We start from the raw sequence: 12,890 nt of genomic DNA, 5'->3' as shown, positions 1-12,890 counted from the left end.
TACTGGTCCTCACAACATCTTACCCTGTATTTTAAGAATTACCAGTGAATCCCTGAATTGTACCTTTTGCCAAGATCCATCCCCTTTTCTGTCCCCGACTTTCACCAAAGCGCTCCCACGGCAGTAGAAATGATTATTATATAATTATCCTTTTCGCAAAAAAGTTTTAATTTCAGCCGAAGCAGAATGCATTCAATCTATAAATGTGACTCAGAATAAAATAAACAAAACAGAGTTCACAGCTACATGTCATAAAACTGAATTATATCGGCGAAGAGACAATTGAGTCTAATTTTATATTGTCAGTATCATAAGCCATTCAAATATGTATAACTGTTGTGCATGGTCTACATTGCTGATTCCTTTAACTTCAGGTAAACATATATTTAATCAGTCATCCATTGAATGATATACATGATTTAAAAAAGTTTTTTTTTGTGTGTGATTTTATGCCTTTTTCAATATGATTCTTGTCATTGCTATAAAGTGCAAGCTAATATGATAACACAAGCAATCTCTATAAAGCTAAATCTTACACTGACCGGTTCAAGTCAAATCTGTATGAAAGGGAAAAATGGTAAAATCAAATTGTTTCAGTGAACACACTTGCCATGCCTGTGTCAGGTGTGGAATATAAATTTGTTTTGTATTTGTTTAGGCCTCTGCAGGCGAATGGACAGGCAAACCCTCAGGTTGACCTAAAACAACAAAAGAAAGCATCGCATTGCCTTGAGGCTAGTCTGTGCTCGAATAATTAAAATTCACTAAACAGAGAACTTCGCTTCACACTTTTCAACAATCTGGTCAGTTTAGCATTTCACTTGGCATTTTCTGTTTCAAAACGGCATGAATCAAGAGCATGCTACTATCATCCCAATGTTATCAACAGCTTATCTAACCGAGGTTTCCTCACAGTGATTCAATGCTTTAAGCGTTAAAATAATACAACATTAAATACGCTGCCAAAGACTATTGTCAGTATTTGTCCACTATTATTACAGTCTGTGACATTTGGCAAGAAAATGTGCCAAAGGCTTGTGATAAACACCAGTTATATTATCAGAAAATGTTTTTCGTCAAATTTTGTCACTGTAAGGCTTTGTTAAAAGGTGAATTTTTCTCTCGAATATAAGGTTTGCTAGTCATCACATGAAATTGAGTTCAAGGCCCGTGTTGGTGCTGCTGTCTGTTTGTGTTGACTATCACTTCAACGCAGCACATTTCGGAAAATCTGTGCTTTTGTTCTCGCAGCCAGGTAACAATGAAGGGAAGGGAGGGCGGATGAATCGAGCTACTTGCATCTCTGAGAAAAAGACGAGACCCATCAGTGTGAGACTGCGGATGAGCACAGTCACAGGTGAGACTTGTTTTGTTTGACAGATTCATTTCTTCTCAGTCAACAGAACTGCGCCAGTCTTGTCAGGAACCAGCAGGAATTAAAGACAGGTTGATTTCTAGTGTTAAACTGCGCGATAGAAACAAACAATGAAAGATCCCGTTTCATTTATATTCTCCGTCACAATGCGCTGGTTTTGTAACAATCACCTGTTGTCTGCAGGCTTTACCTCAACAGAGGCTTTCACCGGCCGTGTAATCTGTTTTTAATTGCAGGGGTGGGTGCCGTTATCCTCTTCATGGTTCTTCTAAGCTTAATGCAGCTCAGGCTTTATTTGAATCGAATGCTGCTGAAGGCATCAGAGTCTTTTGGTAAGAGGATATTACTGCGTACATGATAACAAGATTGAGTCATGTTAACACTGTTTATTGTAATCTACTCACAAGTGCAGTTATCTGGAGTGACATCGACAAATATGATCTGCGCTGCAGCTGTTGATTCTTACAAATTGACTCAAAAATAAGAATCAATTATAGTTACCCATATGGCTCAGCTGCTTTTTCACAGGCAAAGAGCTTAATTACTGGCGGATTTATTAATAAACAAATGCACGTGCAAGCCCCTTCTGAGTGACGACCAATGCTTTATCACCAGCATACAACGGCACATCCTCCACCAAACACTACAGGCTTATTTTTATTTTCCGAAAGAGTTTTTTTTTGTGTGTTAAGCATTGGGGAGAATGTATGAAAATATATGCAAATTGTACATACTATACAGTAAAACCGGGCCATTATTTAAAACTGAGACCGGGGAAGTTGTCACACAATTTTAGGACTGCGACTAACGATTATTTTAATAATCGATTAATCTGTCGATTATTTTTTCGATGAATCGAATAAAAACAAAAACCAAGAAAAGCATTCATTTCCAACCCTTTTTTCAAAAACAGAACTAAAATCTTTAGAAAGTGCACAAACATGTTGCTCCTTGAACATCCCTGAGCTGTTATAATAATAATAAAATGAAATAAAATGGTCTAACACAAAAAACATACACATGTATGCTTTACATCTGGCAAATATATAGATTTTTTTTAAATAAAAGTGCCACCTGAGCTGCAAGAACAATAAATAATTTATAAAAAATAAAGAACAATACAAATCAGAAACTTTAACAGGATTTGTTTGAATGTAAGAACTTGTTCTCTACACTACACTGCAGACCCACACACTCGCAGATGCACACACACGCAGACACACACACTTTTGCAGATGCACACACTCACAAACTCTAACACGGACAAACACACACACACACTCTCAAGTTCACTTGAAGCTTATTCATTAAATTATTACCATCATTGTAGTAAGTGCAAGGTTCATTTATACACCACATTTAAACACAGCTTAAGATGGCCAAGTGCTATAAAAGAACTTTAAAATTAAATTAAAAAGTACATCACACACAAATATATTTTCAATAATAACCTATATGGGACAAAGCACAGAATATACACTGCAAAAATTGCTTAACTTACTGATTTTAACTTAGTAGTTTTGTATCCTGTTGTCAGTCCAAATATCAAAAAAATCTTAAATCAGGAAACATCTACAGACACATGAAAAAGCATAAGAAATTATGTCTTGTTTTCTAAAAAAACACCTCAAATTAAGTGATTGTTTGCTTAAAACAAGCAAAATTATCTGCCAATGGGGTACGAAAAATAATCTTAATGAGATATAATTTCAAGCAGAAGTTTTAAGCATCACATAATTTTCTTGTCTAGTAATCTTGATTTAAGATTTTTAGATATTTGGACTGGAAATTAGACAAAATTACTAAGTTTTGCAGTGTAGCTAAGCTATACATGACAACAGATTGATAAATGAATGGTCCAAAAAGGCGAGTGAATAAAAACGTGTCTTTAGTCTTGCAATGCAAAGGTCAAAGTAACTAACCCACCCCTGCTTCACAACTGTTAACGATCTAACGCTAACTTGTCAAGCTGGATAACGAGTAAACATAAGCACCAGGGACATTACGTTCTTCACTTCTAAACGGAACAAAAGTAGGATCTGTAATGACTTAACCTGCTGTTGAACTCCTCATCAAAGACTCAAACATGTTTGCGTTTCAGGTGCTGGATCATTGCCGTGGTGCTCCTGTGCCATGTCGCTTTTGCATTTTTTGTAGTTAACACATTTTTTCTGTTTATTAAGTGTGAAATGCTCCCGCACATTGGATGACTTTGGTCGCGCGGATTTCTCTGCCTCCGCCATGTATCTTTCCTCCGCTCGTTTTTTTTTATTTTTGCTCCGCCCTGTCTATGAGGCGCCGAACTCTGCTAACATCAGTGCGAGAGAGAGACCGAGTGTGTTCACTCCGCTCCGTGCTCAAATATATATATATTTTTTAAATAATCAAACATCTTCGTGACACAACGAATCGATTATGAAATTCGTTGCCAACATTTTAAGTAATCGATTTTGATCGATTTAATCGATTCGTTGTTGCAGCCCTACACAATTTTAAAGCAGGGGTTTTCAAACTTTTTGTCTGTCGAACCCCTTTGACCTTAATTATTATATCAGGTACCCCCTGAGATTTTGAGCAAATATTTTTATAGTTTAATGACACATTGGCATATTTAACTTCAAAAACATTCTTATTTTTATCGGTAGTATTATCACTAGTTTTAGCTTTTGCTATTACTAATTTCAATTTCCAATTTTATACGTACATATAACTTAAACTTTGATTATTGCATTCGATTATTACGTTTCTTAGAATTTGCTTTATTTTTTTATCTTTTAATACAGAGTTTCTCAAACTGCGATTTATTGTAAATTTAAAAATGTGTATAAGAATGCACAACATTATACTTGAATAACATTTCATGGAAACAGTTTGAATATACAAGGGTAGTACCAACTAATGAATGCCCTGAAATTCCAGCGTGAACCACTAGGGGTTTGTGCTCGCCACCTGGGAAAGTTTTGTAATTTAATTACCTTCATGTCATTTAAACATAAGAACACATCTTCTGCGGAACACAAAAGTAATTTTGAAAAATGTCTCAAAAGAGCTTTTGTGTGCATAAAATGTAAGTCAATTTGGTTCAGTGTTGTTTGTTTGCCAACGTTCTTCCAAATATCTTCATTTGTTTTCTGCAGAAGAAAGTCATACAGGTGTGGAATGACATGATGACAATGATGATTTCATTTAGATTTTTGGATGAACTATCCCTTTCCTAATCGATGTTACTCTGGGCATATTCTTGTAAAGTACACATTGCAAATGTAATATTACATAACAATTGTTTTGTTGCCTTACCTTATTGCAAAGTTTTGGGTACCTTTCTGAACACTGCGCCAATAAAAAGAAATGTTGAGTCGATGTGGCACTATTTTCAATCCACGTTCACACCAGGGGAAATCTGATTTAGTCTGCAAGCGAGATTGATCCTTTACGTGAGCTCTCCCTCCAACAGGCAGCGAAAAGATGTCCGATAGGTTTTCACTTCAAGGCTACTTCTACTTCTTCAGACACTGGAATCTTGTTTTTCCGAAGCCCTCATGCTGCCGTAATTGGCCCCAGTCATTGTCTTGTTAGATAGACATGGTCCAGCCTGATATTTTGGCTCCTCTGAGGGCCACTCATTTTCGCAATTCCTCCTTGTTCTTCACAAGGTGTCCTCTTTGCAGGGAAAGGTTCATGATGCACTTGAGTATCATCGACGGAAACTCTTGTCCTTAGAATGGAGGGAGACTTTCAGTGTGTAATGGATCAAAGAACAAGGTGTATTTTTAGCTGTATCTCTCTTATTGATAGTAAATAAAGTTTATACAGCAGTTTATTTAAAACTCTTGTAATTCTACACTTAAGACATAAAAAGCAAACCACATGGCGGCCATGGTCTCAAGTGAGACGTTGTTAAGCTAGTCAGTAATAACCACACCTTCATCTTATCTCTCGCAATATCCTGTTGAGCAAATATGATTGCGTAATTGACATTCAGAGATGCAATATCAGGAGCTTATTAAAACGCGCAAACGGCCTGATATTTAATTGCTTTCCAAATGTGATACTTAACAAATCTTTATAGACTTTTTTGTACGTGTTTGTGTTTATGTGCAGGCAACGGCAAAGACAAAATTGCAAAACCTCTGAACACAAAGCTCTTTTAGCAGTCAAAGGACCACGAGGATGAAACGGCACCATCTCAGTGGGGGAACAGAGAAACATCAGCAGCGTTCTTTCCTTGTTACCAAACTATCGCATCCTTTTTATATTCTTCGCTTAAGGGTCGATACCACTTTCAACTGTGCGCCCCCCCCTCCTGTCACCCATGTGGTTTTGTTTTGTTGTGCGTTTCCATGGTGTTGCAGCATGTACTACGGGGAGTCAGGACGCAGCTGACTTGCATGAGGAGGACTTGCTTTCACAGACCCCATCACAAAATATTGGTCTGGTTCCTCACAGGGAACGACGGAGACGAGAGGGAGGGATGCTAGTACGAAACCCGATTCAACCACAGAGCTTACTTCTTTATTTCGCCCTTTTCCACTTTTTCAGACCATAATGTTTTTTCTTTTCTGTTTTCCCTTTCAGAAGAGAAATTGGGGGTTAGATGCACCTGTAGTGCCCTGAAGACAACGGGACAGTGCAAACCTACCTTGGGGTTTTCGATAAAAACACCAGTGCTCAGGCAAAAATTGTGTTTCTCCATACAGGATGCATGAAAAGGTAGTTTTGTTTGAAAGCGGAATAAAAAATTAAAAAATATAAAAAAATCACTAAAGATTTATTGTAAAGTGTTATAGTGGTGCATTCAAAAAAAGAATAAATAAAAAAATGGCTTTATTGTGCTGGTGCATAACAGTGACAGAAATACAATAAATAAATAGAAAAATATATTATTAAGGTGTAATTTTGGTACATTTACGCATTTGGCAGACGCATTCAATCCAAAGCGATTTACATTGCATTACACAATACATTTGTTTCTGAGTCTGTGCAATCCCTGGGATCGAACCCATGACCTTGGCACCATTAGCACCATGCTCCAACCACTGAGCTACAGGAAAGCTTTACATAGGAACATTTAATAAATGTTTAAAAACATTAATAATACAATACAAGAGTAAATTATGATAAAATATATGATATTTAATATAATATAATATAGTCAGATTGCCAAGTAATGTTGCAATAAATTAATAGAAACATATTTAAATAAGAATAATTAAGAATTTAAATATGAATATTCTATTATTCAAATCTGTTAGACTATCAGACTCGTTTTTAATTCAGCTTAACATGTTTTATATTAATAATGCTATGTTTTGAAAACTGTCTGTATTTTGCTTGTAATTGGGGCTGGAAATCAGGAGTCCACAGAGTTCCACCTCCAAATGTAGGATTATCATCTTATCTTTGTAATGGCACACTATGCACATTTCATACATGGCATTTTCTCCATCCATGGTTTAAAAGTATAAAAAGGCAATTTCCAGCACTAACTGTAGTTGTACCAGTGCTACATTTTTGAGGGCCCTTAACATTGTGAAATACTTTGTTTTTCTTTGATCTGTGGCGAGGTGTTCTAACATGGAGAGTACAGTCTCTGGTTCCTGGAACTACATGCCCATTTATGTGTTTTAAAGGCGCTTTTATCCAAAGTGACTTACTGTACATTGTGTGCAACATACACATTTTTTCACTTCTGCTCTCCCTCAGAAGAAAATCTATAATCTCTGCATTGTCAGTGCAATACTCTCCTATTTAAGCCACAGGAACCCTGTTTGTAGTGCTTCTGGGGAAAAAAAGATTTGACTGCTTCCCTCTTTTTCTTGCAGCTTTATTATTCTACAGCTGATCTGGAAACCAAAGTAACTTGTTTCTTATAACCCCAGATGACACTTCTTCAGGCAGTTTCTCTAACACCTTCTGAACTCATATAAGATGCTCTCCGAATAGACAAATACATCATCCTCCTGTATGGTGTTGCACAGTCTTGATAGGGGATACATCCATCAACCACCAGATCCTGTGGCTAGAGGATCCTGAACTAGCTGATCATCTAACTAAGTTTTTAGCTTGTTGTTGTTTTCCAATCTCAACCTTGACCCAGAGACTTCTGCAGGGCTGAGAAGGCAAAGCCCAGCATGTTGGCTTCAGTTCAGATTTCAATGAGTTGACAATGGTGCACGGTCAAGATAGTGGATTTGAATCTTCACGGATATCTAGATTTATCATGTTAGGTCTCTGCCAAGATGCAAGACATTTGCAGTCAGCAAGGAAACCGGTTTTAGGGCGTACTGTATAGCCAGAACACAGGTGTATCAGGTTCAATTTGGATCAGGACAGATTTTAAGGGATAACTCATCCAAAAATGAACATTCTGTCATCATGTTTTCACCCTCATGTCATTCCAAACCTGTATGACTTTCTTTCTTCTGCAGAAGACAAAAGAAAATAATTTGAAGAATGTTGGTAACCAAACATCAGCCCCACACTTTTATTGAATGGACACAAAACCACCGAGTCCACCATCTGCCATCCTGAAGTTCATGTCCAAGGCTGTTTTTCTGAGAGTAAGATTTCTGGCTACTGTGCCATGAAGTTCACAGATCCAATATACTGTATATTTGTGACCTGGTGGTCTCAGACAGTGGCCCTAAAACACTTTGCTGATTCTGTCAAATGGAACTTTGATTTCTCGCAGTAACACCAGATGGCCGGATGAGCTTTGTGCATGGTTCGTGCCCTGTTTGGTCCTGTGGTTTTAAGAGATCAGTAAAGAGGGATTCTCACTGTTGATCAGTCAAGGCAGTCATTGAGTTTTCTGAGCACTTCAGGTCAATCAGTCTGTTTGGAATGGGAGAAAACCATTATTGGCCTCACAAACAGTTTTTCTGCTCTTGGGTTGAATGTAGTTTGAGCTTTGTGTTATTATATCGGCTGTCATGGTTCTTGTTTGTTTGTTGCTGCTCCGGGTAATATACAGAGTTCTTGTTGGATGTTCTTAGGCCTGTGAGTTGAATTTAAAATTAATTAAAAATGAATTTAATCACCTATAAGTATTTGATGAGACGAGATGTTTAACAAATTTAATCAAAAATGTGCAGGGCAGCATTAACACACGGGCTTACCTGGGCTCAAGCCCTGGGCCCCGGGCTGAGGGGGCTCGGTGATGTTGAAAAAAATATGGGGTGTCTAACTGTCTATTTTAGTGCAAATAGCCCAACTTGTTGGTAGTAACTATTTACATTTCTCCCTCCAGTATCTGATTTTAATTGAGAATTTGAAAGAGGGATGCAGTGGAGTAAGACGTAGTAGTTAATAGTATGGATGCTGAGACCCGGGTTTGATTCTATCTCAGGCCAAATTTGCTATTTTGCACCACATTTCAGATCATGGAGACATTTGTTTTCAAAAAACAAACCTTCCCTGTTTGATTGCATGGTGACTTTAATCCAGAGCAATTCTGAGGTGCAAACTATTTATGAGTAAAAATAATATTCAACTAAAATGCACACTTAATCCAAAGAAATTTCAGCTATTTTATTTTGTGTAAAGCATATCAAAGGAAGGAAGGAAGACAGGTTCGGCTTTACTGGGGCATGTGCGTTTATTTACTCTCCGACAAAGTTCAGAGATAAACCTGGCCTTCCTGCGCACGTTCCTGCGCTTCCACAAACAAATAAAAACAAAGACAGTTGGTCATAGTTTTCTCACAATGTTCAGCACACATCTCTGGTCTCCCGAAGCCACTCACTGCAACAAGACGCAGGTGTGTGTTATTTGCACTTGACCCTCACCAGTCTACCAACTCTGTCTTCTGCCGCAGACTTCTCTAAACCCTGCACTTATATTGCTAAGAAAAGCTTCTATTTTCACTTAGATAAGCAGAACCTACTGCAATTTAATCTTGGTGTTAATAGCTGCTGCCAATAAATAATTATGGAACCTGAAGTTAAATTGTTAAAATGTTTATTATTTTTTTATCTTTTTAAAATCTTGTTTCTGAAAAACTTGAATATGAGTAATAAGTATTTTAAAACTATAAAAAATGATCCGACAATCATATCATACTTTTTTTTACATAAACACAAGGAATCCTTATTATATGACTATGTGCATTAATGCAGTGATATTTGTTTATATTTTACATGACTTATTGGTTTAGATATTTTATTAATGGCATTTTTGCAAAATAAATGTGGTTATTAAGATCGTGTGAATGGGCTGTAATTCTGATGGATGAAGGTCCCCTCAAGAGGTAAAGCCCAGGGGCCCCTTAAAGTTTGAATGCGGCCCTGTTAATGCGGTAGATGGAAACTTTAGAAAGACACTGTAAGTAGCTTTAGAGGTGAAGTATTCTATTTTTGGTTCAATGCGAAACATCTTTCAGTTAAAAACTACCAAAGAATGATCTGTGTTAAAAACAGTTTCTATCAGTAATCTTATAATAATGATTTATAATTGAAGCATCATTTGAGAGAAGGCCACTGAAAAAATTAAGAGACCACTTCAGTTTTGTGTTAAGTCAAGTGTTTGTTGAATTTCAATAGAAACACACGTCAAGAATCACATTAAGTTTAACAGCAATTTGAAGACTGAGTTGTGAGAAAAGTAGGCTTTATTTCAGTATTAACTTTATGACTGTGCCTTAAATCTAATAACATTGGTTTGTGTTGTTTGCTCATGAATGTGAACTTGTTTTCTTTGCAGCATTCATTATCTGCAAACATTGCATCTTTTTGGGCATTCTGACCAGTTTGTCTTATTACAGTTTTCTGCAAATAAAAAACATTTTTATTTGGAATTTCAGAGAAATAATAACACAACAGTTTGCAGAATAAATTTTTTTTTTCCTTAACCATGTCCCTTTCAATTGTAAATTTAGAAAAACTGAAAATAGTTTTGCCATCAAGTTTAATTGAGACTGAATTGGAGTCTATCTAATATATTCCCTCCATAATGTTTATTTTTATTCTTGTTCTAAGCCATTCTTCGACCATTGTATTTCACTGTCTTTCATCAATTTGGTTTAGGAGTCTGTGTATAATGTTTTGCAGAACTATTAACTGACTTCAGACTATTCGCAGTAGTTCAAAAATCAGCAAGAACATTTTCTCTTGTGCTGACACCATTGGTCATCATACAGGTGTTGACACAACGTTACATAAATAATGACAGAATTTTCCATTTTGGATGGACTGTTTCTTGTTAACATGAATGGTGTTTCATAACCTTTTTATTGACTCAATCAATGTGAAACATGTATGCATTTAGTGTCCCAATGTTATAGACTAGTCAAGAGATGTTGTTTGTTAGATTGTATAGTATGTGCTGACCTTGAAATTTACAACAGAGTGTGTTCTGTAAGGTCTATGTGGTTTTAAAAGACTGCCTGTGGAAGATTTCAGCAGTCCTTGAGACTGCATTTGTGGCACTCTATTCCAAAACCACTGTCACATGTGTCACGTTGAGTGATACACTGTACACAAGACAGCTTCGATTTTTGGAAACTTTGATAACTGCAGAAATAAACTATCTCCCCACACTGTATTCTTTGTTGTCTACTTTATCATTTGGTGTATGATTAAACATCAGTGTTTTTGAAGCAGAATAAAAACGTCTGTACGTGGTTTAACTTTTCTTTGACAGAACAAGGCTTTTTGTCTTTTGTTGCGTCAGAGAACAAAATGTCTGTCAGAGTCTAATATTTGTTGATAAGGCATATCTTTGATGATAAGAGCTATATTTGTTATACAGTGTCCCAGGTGGGTTGTAAGAAATAGGACACGCTATAATGACTCTTACTCCATTTGTTGTAATGGCCAAATAAGATTGTTCAGTGAGTGAAAAATGTGAGAAACAATCTTGAGGTTATGGAGTTATAATCGCTGCCACATGTATTGACCAGGTAAAACTTTGCAATTTCGGACAATTCAGAAGCAATCATTGAGAATGATGTCAACAGAATCGTTATATATAATGCAACACTACAAAAAATATATAAAAATCTGCTATGGGTCTGTCTGACATGTGCAAACAATGCCTTGTACTGAATACTGAGATGTATAACTTGAAACTTTCCCATCAGCCATTGCTGTGCTAATAATCACTGGAGAACTATGAAATGTAAAGGTCCAATGTGTAATTTTTGTAGGATTTATTGAGATAAATGCAATTAAATATACAAAGTTATGTCTTCAGAGTTGTATAAAGACCTTACATACTGAAGCGTTATGTTTTTTATTTCCATACAATGAGCTATTTCTATCTACATACACCGCAGTTCCCCTTAAATGTAATTCACCATGTTGTTTCTACCGTAGCCCTAAGAGGACAAACTGCTCTACAGAGTGTGTTCTGTAAATCTCTTTCGGGAAAGAAGCGAAAGCGTGACGACATCTTAGTTCTGTGTCAGCCACCGTTGTGCTTCACCACTAAATGTTACACGCTGGACCTTTAAAGCAAATATTCCATTTACTTTGACTGAATCAATTGGACTTCATGATAACATCAACAAACGTCATTTTTAAGTGGTAGGTCAGCTAAAATCGCCCCTTAATGTGCAATTGGTCTTTAAAGGTGTCATATGACATGGCTAATACAAATATCATCATGTGTATACACGATTTAAGGTTAAAAAACGCTGTAATTTTCCCATACCGTGCATGTTTGTATCTCCTCTTTGTCCCGCCACTCTGAAACGTGCAGATCTTTTACAAAGCACATCGCTCTGAAAAGCGAGGTGTGCTATGATTGGCCTGTTAACCAGTGCATAGTGATTGGTTGAATACTGCAAGCGTGTGACGGAAGTGTAACGCCTCTTCCCATATTTGGAACATCAGGTTCCAAAGCAATTGTACTGACAGGTACACCCACCTTACTTGCGTATTTTGGGCGGTCTTAGTGAAATCATACCACGAACTGACGTAGATTTGTGGGGGTGTGGTTAAACGGGGCGTTCCCGGCAGGTCTGGGTGAGCATTCGCTTCTAGATAGAATGCATCTTTTGTTCCGACACTTGTCTAAAAGATGCATAGGCAACTTAAAACACACCAAAGACACAGAAAGACATGTATTTGCGCCGTATGACTCCTTTAAATGATACATACACTTTATATAGACCTAGTTGAATTATACTAAGAGTAAACTGTCTAAATAATTCATACATCCTCAGACAGAGAGTACCAAAGATTTTTTTAATCTTCTCGCAAAAGCAGCATGCTTTGGGAGGGGTTATTTATCATAAAAAGACTTCATCCTTGTTGTTCATGGCTTGTAATGCCCCTTGTACAATATCTGGCACGCGAACAAATTTCTCGTGCTCTTAGTAGGAGGTGGTGAACATTGTTGTGCACTACTTGTTTTTTAAACCGCATGACACCTCATAGGGTGAGTGTGCTTGGCAGCTTGCCTTGCCCCAAGAGCTGAGTTAGTCTAGTAAAAACTGTAAGTCAACCAAAGCTTGTTTTTAAATGTGCATATTTATTCTTTACCCAATAGCCTGTGGGTTCACTGTGGCAATATG

Source organism: Triplophysa dalaica, chromosome 16, assembly GCF_015846415.1.
Source record: "Triplophysa dalaica isolate WHDGS20190420 chromosome 16, ASM1584641v1, whole genome shotgun sequence".
Taxonomy (NCBI): domain Eukaryota; kingdom Metazoa; phylum Chordata; class Actinopteri; order Cypriniformes; family Nemacheilidae; genus Triplophysa; species Triplophysa dalaica.
The sequence above is the reverse complement of the archived record's forward strand: the minus strand, read 5'-3'. Positions refer to the sequence as shown.